Source organism: Hyperoodon ampullatus (assembly GCF_949752795.1).
Source record: "Hyperoodon ampullatus genome assembly, chromosome: X".
NCBI classification, from domain to species: Eukaryota; Metazoa; Chordata; class Mammalia; order Artiodactyla; family Ziphiidae; genus Hyperoodon; species Hyperoodon ampullatus.
The window spans coordinates 135,354,594-135,367,511 of NC_136913.1; positions in this window are offsets into that span (position 1 = coordinate 135,354,594).

Consider the following 12,918-nt stretch of genomic DNA (forward strand, 5'->3'; position numbering starts at 1 on the left):
CTATCCGTCTGTTTTTTTTTGGTTCTTTGTTTTACTTAAAAAATTATTTTCTTAATAATTGTTTCTTTATTTACTAACTTTATTTTATTTTACCTTACTTTATTTTCTTTTATCCTCTTTCTTTCTTTCTATCTTTCTTTCTGTCTACTTTTTCTCCCTTTTATTCTGAGCCGTGTGGATGAAAGGCTCTTGGTGCTGTAGCCAGTAGTCAGTGCTGTGCCTCCGAGGTGGGAGAGCCAACTTCAGGACACTGGTCCACAAGAGACCTCCCAGCTCCAAGTAATATCAAATGGCGAAAATCTCCCAGAGATCTCCATCTCAACACCAACACCCAGCTTCTCTCAACGACGAGCAAGCTACAGCGCTGGACACCCTATGACAGACAACTAGCAAGACAGGAACACAACACCACCCATTAGCAGAGAGGCCTCCTAAAATCATAATAATTCCACAGACACCCCAAAACACACCACGAGACGTGGACCTGCCCACCAGAAAGAAAAGATCCAGCCTCATCTACCACAACACAGGCACCCTCCACCAGGAAGCCTACACAACCCACTGAACCAACTTTAGCCACTGGGGACTGACACCAAATACAACGGGAGCTACGAACCTGCAGCCTGCAAAAAGGACGCCCCCAAACACAGTAAGATAAGCCAAATGAGAAGACAGAAAAACACACAGCAGATGAAGGAGCAAGATGAAAACCCACCAGACCTAACAAATGAAGAGGAAATACGCAGTCTACCTGAAAAAGAATTCAGAATAATGATAGTAAAGATGATCCAAAATCTTGGAAATAGAATAGAGAAAATGCAAGAAACATTTAACAAGGACCTAGAAGAACTAAAGATGAAGCAAGCAACGATGAACAACACAATAAATGAAATTGAAAATACTCTAGAGGGGATCAATAGCAGAATAACTGAGGCAGAAGAACGGATAAGTGACCTGGAAGGTAAAATAGTGGAAATAACTACTGCAGAGCAGAATAAAGAAAAAAGAATGAAAAGAACTGAGGACAGTCTCAGAGACCTCTGGGACAACATTAAACACACCAACATTCCAAGTACAGGGGTTCCAGAAGAGAGAAGAGAAAAAGAAAGGGACTGAGAAAATATTTGAACAGATTATACTTGAAAACTTCCCTAATATGGGAAAGGAAATAGTTAATCAAGTCCAGGAAGCACAGAGAGTACCATACAGGATAAATCCAAGGAGAAACATGCCAAAACACATATTAATCAAACTGTCAAAAATTAAATACAAAGAAAACATATTAAAAGCAGCAAGAGAAAAATAACACACAAGGGAATCCCCATAAGGTTAACAGCTGATCCGTCAGCAGAAACTCTGCAAGCCAGAAGTGACTGGCAGGACATATTTAAAGTGCTGAAGGAGAACAAACTACAACCAAGATTACTCTACCCAGCAAGGATCTCATTCAGATTTGATGGAGAAATTAAAACCTTTATAGACAAGCAAAAGCTGAGAGAGTTCAGCACCACCAAACCAGCTTTACAACAAATGCTAAAGGATCTTCTCTAGGCACAAACACAAGAGAAGGAAAAGACCTATAATAACAAACCCAAAACAATTAAGGAAATGGGAATAGGAACATACATATCAATAATGACCTTAAATGTAAATGGATTAAATGCTCCCACCAAAAGACACAGACTGGCCGAATGGATACAAAAACAAGACCCATATATATGCTGTCTACAAGGGACCCACTGCAGACCTAGAGACACATACAGACTGAAAGTGAGGGGATGGAAAAAGATATTCCATGCAAATGCAAACCAAAAGAAAGCTGGAGTAGCAATTCTCATATCAGACAAAATAGACTTTAAAATAAAGACTATTAGAAGAGACAAAGAAGGACACTACATAATGATCAAGGGATCAATCCAAGAAGAAGATAATAACAATTGTAAATATTTATGCACCTAACATAGGAGCACCTCAAGACATAAGGCAAATACTAACAGCCATAAAAGGGGAAATCGACAGTAACACATTCATAGTAGGAGGCTTTAACACCCCACTTTCACCAATGGACAGATCATCCAACATGAAAATAAATAAGGAAACACAAGCTTTAAATGATACATTAAACAAGATGGACTTAATTGATGTTTATAGGACACTCCATTCAAAAACAACAGAATACACGTTTTTCTCAAATGCTTATGGAACATTTTCCAGGATAGATCATATCTTGGGTCACAAATCAAGCCTTGGTAAATTTAAGAAAATTGAAATTGTATCAAGTATCTTTTTCCAACCACAACACTATGAGATTAGATATCAATTACAGGAAAAGATCTGTAAAAAATACAAACACATGGAGGCTAAACAATACAATACTTAATAACAAAGTGATCACTGAAGAAATCAAAGATGAAATCAAAAAATACCTATAAACAAATGACAATGGAGACATGACGACCCAAAACCTATGGGATGCAGAAAAAGCAGTTCTAAGAGGGAAGTTTATAGCAATACAATCCTACTGTAAGAAACAGGTAGCAACGAGAATAAACAACCTAACCTTGCACCTAAAGCAATTAGAGAAAGAAGAACAAAAAAACCCCAAAGTTAGCAGAAGGAAAGAAATCATAAAGATCAGATCAGAAATAAATAAAAAAGAAATGAAGGAAACTATAGCAAAGATCAATAAAACTAAAAGCTGGTTCCTTGAGAAAATAAACAAAATTGATAAACCATTAGCCAGACACATCAGGAAAAAAAGGGAGAAGACTCAAATCAATAGAATTAGAAATGAAAAAGGAGAAGTAACAACTGACACTGCAGAAATACAAAAGATCATGAGAGATTACTACAAACAACTCTATGCCAATAAAATGGACAACCTGGAAGAAATGGACAAATTCTTAGAAATGGACAACCTGCCAAGACTGAATCAGGAAGAAATAGAAAATATGAATGGACCTATCTCAAGCACTGAAATGGAAACCGTGATTAAAAATCTTCCAAGAAACAAGAGCCCAGGACCAGATGGCTTCACAGGCGAATTCTATCAAACATTTAGAGAAGAGCTAACACCTATCCTTCTCAAACTCTTCCAAAATATAGCAGAGGGAGAAACACTCCCAAACTCATTTTACGAGGCCACCATCACCCTGATACCAAAACCAGACAAGGATGTCACAAAGAAAGAAAACTACAGGCCAATATCACTGATGAACATAGATGCAAAAATCCTCAACAAAATACTAGCAAACAGAATCCAACAGCACATTAAAAGGATCATACACCATGATCAAGTGGGGTTTATTCCAGGAATGCAACGATTCTTCAATATATGCAAATCAATCAACGTGATACACCATATTAACAAATTGAAGGAGAAAAACCATATGGTCATCTCAATAGATGCAGAGAAAACTTTCAACAAAATTCAACACCATTTATGATAAAAACCCTCCAGAAAGTAGGCATAGAGGGAACTTTCCTCAACATAATAAAGGCCATATATTACAAACCCACAGCCAACATCATCCTGAATGGTGCAAAACTGAAAGCATTTCCACTGAGATCAGGAACAAGACAAGGTTGCCCACTCTCAGCACTCTTATTCAACATAGTTTTGGAAGTGTTAGCCACAGTAATCAGAGAAGGAATGTAAATAAAAGTAATACAAATCGGAATAGAAGAAGTAAAGCTGTCACTGTTTGCAGATGACATGATACTATACATAGAGAATCCTAAAGATGCTACCAGAAAACTACTAGAGCTAATCAATGAATTTGGTAAAGTAGCAGGATACAAAATTAATGCAAAGAAATCACTGGCATTCCTATACACTAATGATGAAAAATCTGATATAGTGAACTAAAGTATGTACTCACAAAAAGACAAATACTGTGTGATACCACTTACATGTGGAATCTAAAAAATACAACAAACTACTGAATATAACAAAAAAGAAGCAATTCACAGATACAGAGAACAAACTAGTGGTTACCAGTGGGTAAAGGGAAGGGGGGAGGGGCAATATGTGGGTAGGGGAGTAAGAGGTAAAAACCATTATGTATAAAAGAAGCTACAAGGATTTATTGTACATCACAAGGAATAGAGCCAATATTTTATAATAACTATAAATGGAGCATAAAATTTAAAAATTGTGAATCGTTTTATTGTAAACCTGTAACATAATACTGTACATCAACTATTCTTTAATAAAAACTAAAAAAAAGAAAAATCTGAAAGTGAAATCAAGAAAACACTCCCATTTACCATTGCAACAAAAGAATAAATTATCTAGGAATAAACCTACCTAAGGAGACAAATGACCTGTACGCAGAAAATTATAAGACACTGATGAAAGAAATTAAGGATGATACAAATAGATGGAGAGTTATACCATGTTCTTGGATTGGAAGAATCAATATTGTGAAAATGATTCTACTACCCAAAGCAATCTACAGATTCAATGCAATCCCTATCAAACTACCACTGGCATTTTTCACAGAACTAGAACAAAAAATTTCACAATTTATATGGAAACACAAAAGACCCCGAACAGCCAAAGCAATCTTGAGAACGAAACACGGAGCTGGAGGAATCAGGCTCCCTGACTTCAGACTATACTACAAAGATACAGTAATCAAGACAGTATGGCACTGGCACAAAAACAGAAAGATAGATCAATGGAACAGGACAGAAAGCCCAGAGATGAACCCACGCACATATGGTCAGCTCATCTTTGATAAAGGAGGCAGGAATGTACAGTAGAGAAAGGACAGCCTCTTCAATAAGTGGTGCTGGGAAAACTGGAGAGGTACATGTAAAAGTATGAGATTAGATCACTCCCTATCACCATATACAAAAATAAGCTCAAAATGCATTAAAGACATAAATGTAAGGCCAGAAACTATCAGACTCTTAGAGGAAAGCATAGGCAGAACACACAATGACATAAATCACATCAAAATCCTTTTTGACCCACCTCCTAGAGAAATGGAAATAAAAACAAAAATAAACAAATGGGACCTAATGAAACTTCAAAACTTTTGCACAGCAAAGGAAACCATAAACAAGATGAAAAGACAACCCTCAAAATGGGAGAAAATATTTACAAATGAAGCAACTGACAAAGGATTAATCTCCAAAATTTACAAGCAGCTCATGCAGCTCAATAAGAAAAAACAAACAACCCAATCCAAAAATGGGCAGAAGACCTAAATAGACATTTCTCCAAAGAAGATATACAGGCTGCCAACAAACATGTGAAAGAATGCTCAACATCATTAATCATTAGAGAAATGCAAATCAAAACTAGAATGAGATATCATCTCACACCAGTCAGAATGGCCATCATCAAAAAATCTAGAAACAATAAATGCTGGAGAGGGTGTGGAGAAAAGGGAACACTCTTGCACTGCTGGTGGGAATGTGAATTGGTACAGCCACTATGGTGAACAGTATGGAGGTTCTTTAAAAATCTAAAAATAGAACTACCATATGACCCAGCAATCCAATTACTGGGCATATACCCTGAGAAAACCATAATTCAAAAAGAGTCATGTGCCAAAATGCTCATTTCAGCTCTATTTACAATAGCCAGGAGATGGAAACAACCTAAGTGTCCATCATCGGATGAATGGATAAAGAAGATGTGGCACATATATACAATGGAATATTACTCAGCCACAAAAAGAAATGAAATTGAGCTATTTGTAGTGAGGTGGATGGACCTAGAGTCTGTCATACAGAGTGAAGTAAGTCAGAAAGAGAAAGACAAATCCCGGATGCTGACACATATATATGGAATTTAAGAAAAAAATGTCATGAAGAACCTAGGGTTAAGACAGTAATAAAGACACAGACCTACTAGAGAATGGTGTTGAGGTTATGGGGAGGGGGAAGGGAAAGCTGTGACAAAGCGAGAGAGAGGCATGTACATATATACACTACCAAATGTAAAATAGATAGCTAGTGGGAAGCAGCCACATAGCACAGGGAGATCAGATCGGTGCTTTGTGACCACCTAGAGGGGTGGGATAGGGAGGGTGGGAGGGAGGGAGACGCAAGAGCTAAGAGATATGGGAACATATGTATATGTATTACCGATTCACTTTGTTATAAAGCAGAAACTAACACACCATTGTAAAGCAATTATACTCCAATAAAGATGTAAAAAATGTTTATTCTACCTAAAGCCATCAACAAACAGTGCCAGGAAAACTAGACACCAGTCTCCAAAGAACGACAGTGGTCACCATTTACACTGCATATAAAGCTAACAAAAAGCACATAGTATTCCACATTAAACTCTTTCTTTCCTGAGTCCCCTGAAGATGCACCCCACCCAGCCAGCAGTCAGCTGCACAGGAAGATTCTCCACACTTGCTCATTTTTTTCCTCTTGCGGAGTCTCCACACCAGTGGTTCCTGAGAAAACCCAGCTCCGGTCAGTGTGGACAAAGCCTCATGGTCCAGAGACCTAAGCCCTGACAGGAGACAAAGCTCCTGTCTGCTTGTTACAGAGCAAAGTCTGTGGGCAGGGTGCACCTGTGCCCCCAGGGTCAGACATGTGAGTTCGGCGCCCCCTGTGGGACGTGAGAAAAGAGCCAGGAGTGCAACACTCACAAATCCAGAGGCCTCATCCGGAAGGCAGTTCTGCTGTATATACTAAGTTTGGAAATCCAAACTGAAATGGAGCCAAGTATCTCACTGTAACTTCTCAAAACATGGTTAAGGAGCAATTAATCAGAAACCATATGTAATGAAATGAATGTAGACACAAACTTCCCAACTTAAACCAAAATTCACTCCAAATTGCCCACAGACAAATTTAAATTACCAAACTATAAAAATCCTAGGGAAAAAAAAAGATAATCTACATGACTTTGGGTCTGGTGACCTTATGCAGAAAACCGGAAGACAAACCACAAACTGCAAGAAACTATTTCCAAAACACATATCTGCTAAAGGATTTGTACTCAAATTATGCCAACAACGCCACTGGCGTTGAAACACACACCTGGCCCAAGAAGATAAACAGGCCGTAAATAAGCATACAAGAATATACTCAAGATGCTGGTGGAATGCATGTACAACCAACTTTGGAAGACAGTTTGGCAGTTTTTTCCAAATCTAAAAAGTCTCACCTTAGGATCCAAGAAGTGTACCTCTTGTATTTAGACAACTGCTTTGAAAAACTGTGTTCAAACCAAAACTAGCATCAAGTAATGCACAGCAGCTCTATTCATAATGGCTAATAACTTAACGATATCAGGATGTCCTTCTGTAGATGAATTCATAAGCAAATTAGGGCACATACATGTCAAGGGGAGCAGAATACACCACCCCAAAATATGCCCATTTGACAAAAGGATTATTTTGGACTGATTAATTTAAGAAACAGCAGACCCAGGAGAATCTTTCAAAACCAAGTAGAGGGCTTCCCTGGTGGCACAGTGGTTGAGAGTCTGCCTGCCGATGCAGGGGTCACGGGTTCGTGCCCCATTCTGGTAAGATCCCACATGCCATGGAGCAGCTGGGCCCGAGAGCCATGGCCGCTGAGCCTGCGCATCCGGAGACTGTGCTCCGCAATGGGAGAGGCCACAGCAGTGAGAGGCCTGCGTACCGAAAAAAAAAAGTAGAAAATGCCCTTTTAGGAGGTAAATTTACATTTATTAAGGATATCTCCATTTGTAAGGGTATGTCCCTCTCTGGACCAGGAATTGAATGATGACTAAATATCAAGAAAAGCTTGTTGGGACTTCCCTGCTGGTCCAGTGGTTAAGACTCCACGCTCCCAATGCAGGGGACCAGGGTTCAATCCCTGGTCAGGGAAACAGATCCCTCATGCAGCAATTAAGAGCCCGCATGCCGCAACTGAAGATTCCACAGGCCGCAACTAAGACCCGGCACAGCCAAAGAAATAAATGTTTTAAAATAAAAAGCTTGTCAATGAAATAGGCCTGGATGTAAATCTGTGTAACAACCATACCCTTGTTTACAGGGCTTTGACTAATAACATCCCTTAAATGGCTTCCTCCATTCCCTAACATCTTTCTTTTGTTCTCAGCAGAAGATAGCATTTAAGGTAACGGCTTGGGCCATTTCAGGGAGTGACTCAGATTTCCTGGGTATCTTTCAAGTATACAGGAGGTATGCATGGTATATATTAAACTTCTGACTGTTTTCTCCAGTTCGTCTCTTTTTCATTACACGGGAGATCTCAATAAAGAACATAGAAGTGTAGAGGGAAAATTATTTCTCCTCTCATATACATGCAATGCAATAGTATTCAGAGATATAAAGGAATGGATCATCAACCCTTGCAAAAAAAAGTATATATAGATGCATCTAACACTCACATTGCTAAGTGAAAGAATCCAGTCTGAAGTGCTACGCACTGTATGACCTCATTTATATGACATTCTAGAAAAGGCGAAACTGACAATGGTAAACAGTTTACGGAATATGTGGTTGAAATAGTCCATATGATACTTTAGTGGTGAATACCTGTCACTATGCATTTGTCTACACCCACAGATTTTTACAACCCAACAAGTAATTTACAATCTATTCAAACTTAGCTACTTAGGATATGGGAGTGTCAAAGACTGGAATACAGAATGTAACAAAGAATCTAACTGATTCAGAAATGTATGAAAAAACTCACTGTTGGTAGTGGGACAAATGGGCTGACCTAAGTTAACTTTAGAAATGTACAGAATCTGTAGGCCAAAGACAAAATGTGCCATACATACACAGTGGACTCTAAGTTCTTTCCCATGAGGGGTAGTAGCTAACAGTACTGAAACTACTATATCAGTAATCGAATGGAACAAGCACTGAATTTAATAAATGACAAATGGTGGAAGCCAGGTTTCTTACCACTGGAGTGGGATGTTACAGTCAAACAAAGGGAGAAGGTTACAATATCCATGTCATAACAGATCCAGTTGGAGACATCGGTATAAACTATCTTTAGCTTACACATAGTTCCACATGGAAATCTTTATAATTATGTGTATATGCATAGGCTGGGATACATGCATGTATTTCTATGTACTGTCAGCTGAGCATATTTAGCTGTCACATGTAAATTTTTAATACCATTCTCTAATTAAAGGATCAAGGTCTCTTTGAAGGAAAGGCTGATGCTAGGACTGAGACATTAAATATATGAAGCAGGATAATCTTAAAATATCAGAAAGTAAAGAAGTACCAGAAATTTTAAAAACCCACAAAAGAAAAATTATGTAACATGAAAACATGAGCAAATGGAAAATGCTCTCAACAGCCAAAGCAAGAATTAAGTAAACAGTCTAATAATGTAGTGCTGGATTATAACCAAAAGTTTATAATAATTATTCACGTGTCCAAACTGGTAAAAATAAATGACATAGTTTTTGATGAATGGTGTTAAATAGAAATCTCCTATGCAGAAAGTTCTAAACAATGTATATAGCCACTCAGCTGTCCATCAAGGATGTGAAGCTAACCCCTCTCTCCTCAAGTGTGGCTTCTGCATTATGACTTCCTCCTAAATAAGACACACAGGATGGACATGGGAAAAAAGTTAACCTCACTGTGGGAAAACTTGACACACACTACTTCAGCCTGGTGACCAAAGTTAAGAATATAAGTGAGAAGTTTCCTTAAGAGCCTGTCCTCTTGATATATAGTGAAGAAGAAGCACTTCACCTCTGTGATCTGCTTTTTCAAAGCCAAGTCTAACCACGACAAAACCGCCAAGCAAATCCCAGTGCCCGGCAGTCTATACAATACCCGACCAGTCCTCCTCCACGCTGTGAAGGTCATGGAAACAAGGAGAGTCTGAGCAACTGTCAAAGCCCAGAAGAGATTAAACAGACATGTTGACCCCATGTCCTTTGAGACCCTGGAACAAGGATAAGTATAACAAGGGGAACGTGAATAGGGACTTCAGTTAATAGGAAAGTATCAGTATTTGTTCATTATTTGTAATGATTCTGTAGAACATTAGACAGGAACAGTTAAATGTCAAATAAGAGAAACCTACTGTAACAAACTGGAAATCTAGAGGAAAAGGGGGATTTCTTTGTAAAAACACATTACCAAAATGGACCCTAAATTAAGGAAAACACAAAAAGGCCAATTAATCACTGAGGAACCTCTTCCCCTACTGGTTATCCTATCAGTGTTCCGGGCTTTCCCTCTCCCGGGACAGGGAAGGAGCAGAGACAGAGCTGTCTGGCAGCTCCCCTAGTATATGACCCCACCCAGTGTCTTCACCTCCCCCAGCCACGCCTACCCAGTGAGGACACCTGAGGAAGGATCAGGGCTTATTGACTCAGATGTATCAACCAGGACTTTTTCTTTTCCCAGCAACTGGACACGCTTACAGAAGTAAAATAAATTCGTATTTATCATAAGGGTAGAAATACATTAATACTTGCAAGTGGGAAGTTGAAGAATGGGTTTGGACCTGGCAGGTCCAGCGGCTCACACTGTCTCAGTGTGACCTTGCTCCTCTCCAAACCTTTGTCTCGCTCAGTGCCTTTGGGGGACCCCATTCACAGGCACAGGCTCTCTCCCTGCCCTTGGGCCAACAGTAGTTCTAGGCTGACAACCAATCACCATCCATTTTCGGAGAAAGAGTTTCTCCTTTTCTTGGATTCCAAGCAAGTCATAGTTTTAAATGCCTTTGATCTGGCTTGGGTTGCACTCTCATCCTTGACCCACCACCAGAAGATGGAAAATGGGAATGGCTAGATGTGGGCTGTAAACCCATCTTCGAGCTGAGTGGAACGTGGCGTCATCTTTCTGCAACTGTTTGGATTGGAAGCAGGTGAGATGTAATTCCCAAAGGAAAACTGAGGCACTTGGGCCTGAGAACAGATGCTGGTTGGGGGAAAGCAACAGATTCTAAGTCAATGACAGCTCACTGCACAGCACAGAGTCTGACACAAAAGGAAGAAGGGGGTTCGCTTAGGGTCAGGGGCTGCAGCTACTCATCCAGTGCTCTTACTGTCCCTCCCAAGACTGCAAGAAGTTCTTTCACTTGCTGAAAAGTCAGGATCATTGGTGGTGGGTGGTAAATTCAAGTCTCTTTCCTTGGGCATCAGGTCCTCACATCTCAGAGGCTGGCCCAGAACAACCCATGTGCCCTCAGAAGACACACAGACCTCATTCCTGCCCCTGAGAGGTGGGAGCCCGTGAGTTATGCCATCTCCCTGGCCATATTAATTGCCCATCCCTGAAAATCAATACTGCTCCTTTTGCAGTTTCTTCTCTCTCCTTTACTAAGAGGAAGAAACCAAATGCTAGGGTGGTAAGGAAACTCTTGTGCAATGAAGTAACTGGAGGCTCAAGAATTATTCCATGCCATGGAACCCATAATTGGCAGCCTTCCAGAGGCCACATGGATGCATATGGCTCTCCAAGACAATGGCAGTGTCAGTGTAAACCTCCCACTGGGAGGTCCAGTTGCTCCCATATCTTTGATTCTTAATGAACAGGCATGTCAAAAGTTTCTAATGACTGAAAGGACAAAGGATTGCAGGGCCATGGTCTGCTGTATGGGTGTTGTGTCAGGGACACACTCCAATGTTTAGAGGATTATTACTTCTCTTGGCAGCCTATGAGGCTGTGAGTGGGAGGCCTTTTTCTCAGCCACATGCATGTTGGTAGTTGAAACTTCTCAAAGGAATGTCTACACTGCCCAGGTAGCTCTTGAATTGCCCAGCATCATGGTCAGCTCCGTAACTGTACATGAGGGCCTGACAATGCCCAGGCTGGACTGAGCTAGAGGACCACAGATGCCTGCCTGGATAGTCAGAGGTCAAAGGCTGTCCTGCCTGAGACTTGATCATCTATTCATGCCCACTCAGATGGAACAAAGGGTGCCTCCAGTGCCAGGAGGGCCCCACCAGCCCTTAAGAAGGCAGCATCTGGGGGCTGGCAGGTCACTGCACCCAGTCCTGTATAAATCCACACATGTCCACTGAGTGTCCTCCTGTCTTGGCTGTGCTGGAACATGGGGCTGCCCATGCAGAGTAGGGCCAGCATCACCCTTCCCAGGTAGGAGGGCAGAAGGAAACCATGCATGACTTCTGACACCCTCCCCAACCCTTGACAGAAGTTGAGTTAGATAGGAGACAGTCCAAGACAAGAACACACATTTCATTCTTCTCTCAGAGCCCAGGACTGGGGGAAGGGAGGCCAGAAAAACAGTTATTGACCTCAGCTCCCTGACTCCTGTTTGACCCTGGGCAAGTCCTATCCATTCTGGAGGCTTCAGAGAGAAGGAGAGGGAGGACAATGAGGGCCAATTGTGCTTAAACCTAACTCTAACCTTCACCCTAAGAACCCTAACCTCTAACTGTAACCCCCTAACGACTCTAGCCCCAGACCCCTAGACCCTCGCCCCTGACTCCTAAACTCTAACCCCCGACACTTGAACCACAACCCTCTACCAGGACTCTCCAACAATGACCCATAACCCTAAACCGTGACCCCTGAACCCTCACACTGACTCAACCCCAGGCCTAAAGCCTGGCCTAGTGGGTACCGAGGGATGACTGTATGAACTCTCAAATAAACCAAGGAATTAAATCTTCCTGACCACGAATTTAGCAATGGTTTCTTAGATTTGACAGTAAAGCATAAGAAATGAAAGAAAAAAATAGATAAACTGGATTTCCTCAAAATTACAAACCTTTGTGCATCAAAAGAGGCTATCCAGAATGTAAAGAGACAGCCCACAGAATGGAAGACAATATTGGCACATTATATATCTGATAAGACTCTTTACCTAGAATATACCCAGGACTTTTCCAACTCATCAACAAAAAGACAAACAATAAAATTTGAAACAGACAAATGGCTGCATGGACTGCTCTCCAGGCAAGACATACAGACGGTCAACAAGGACATGGAAAGATGT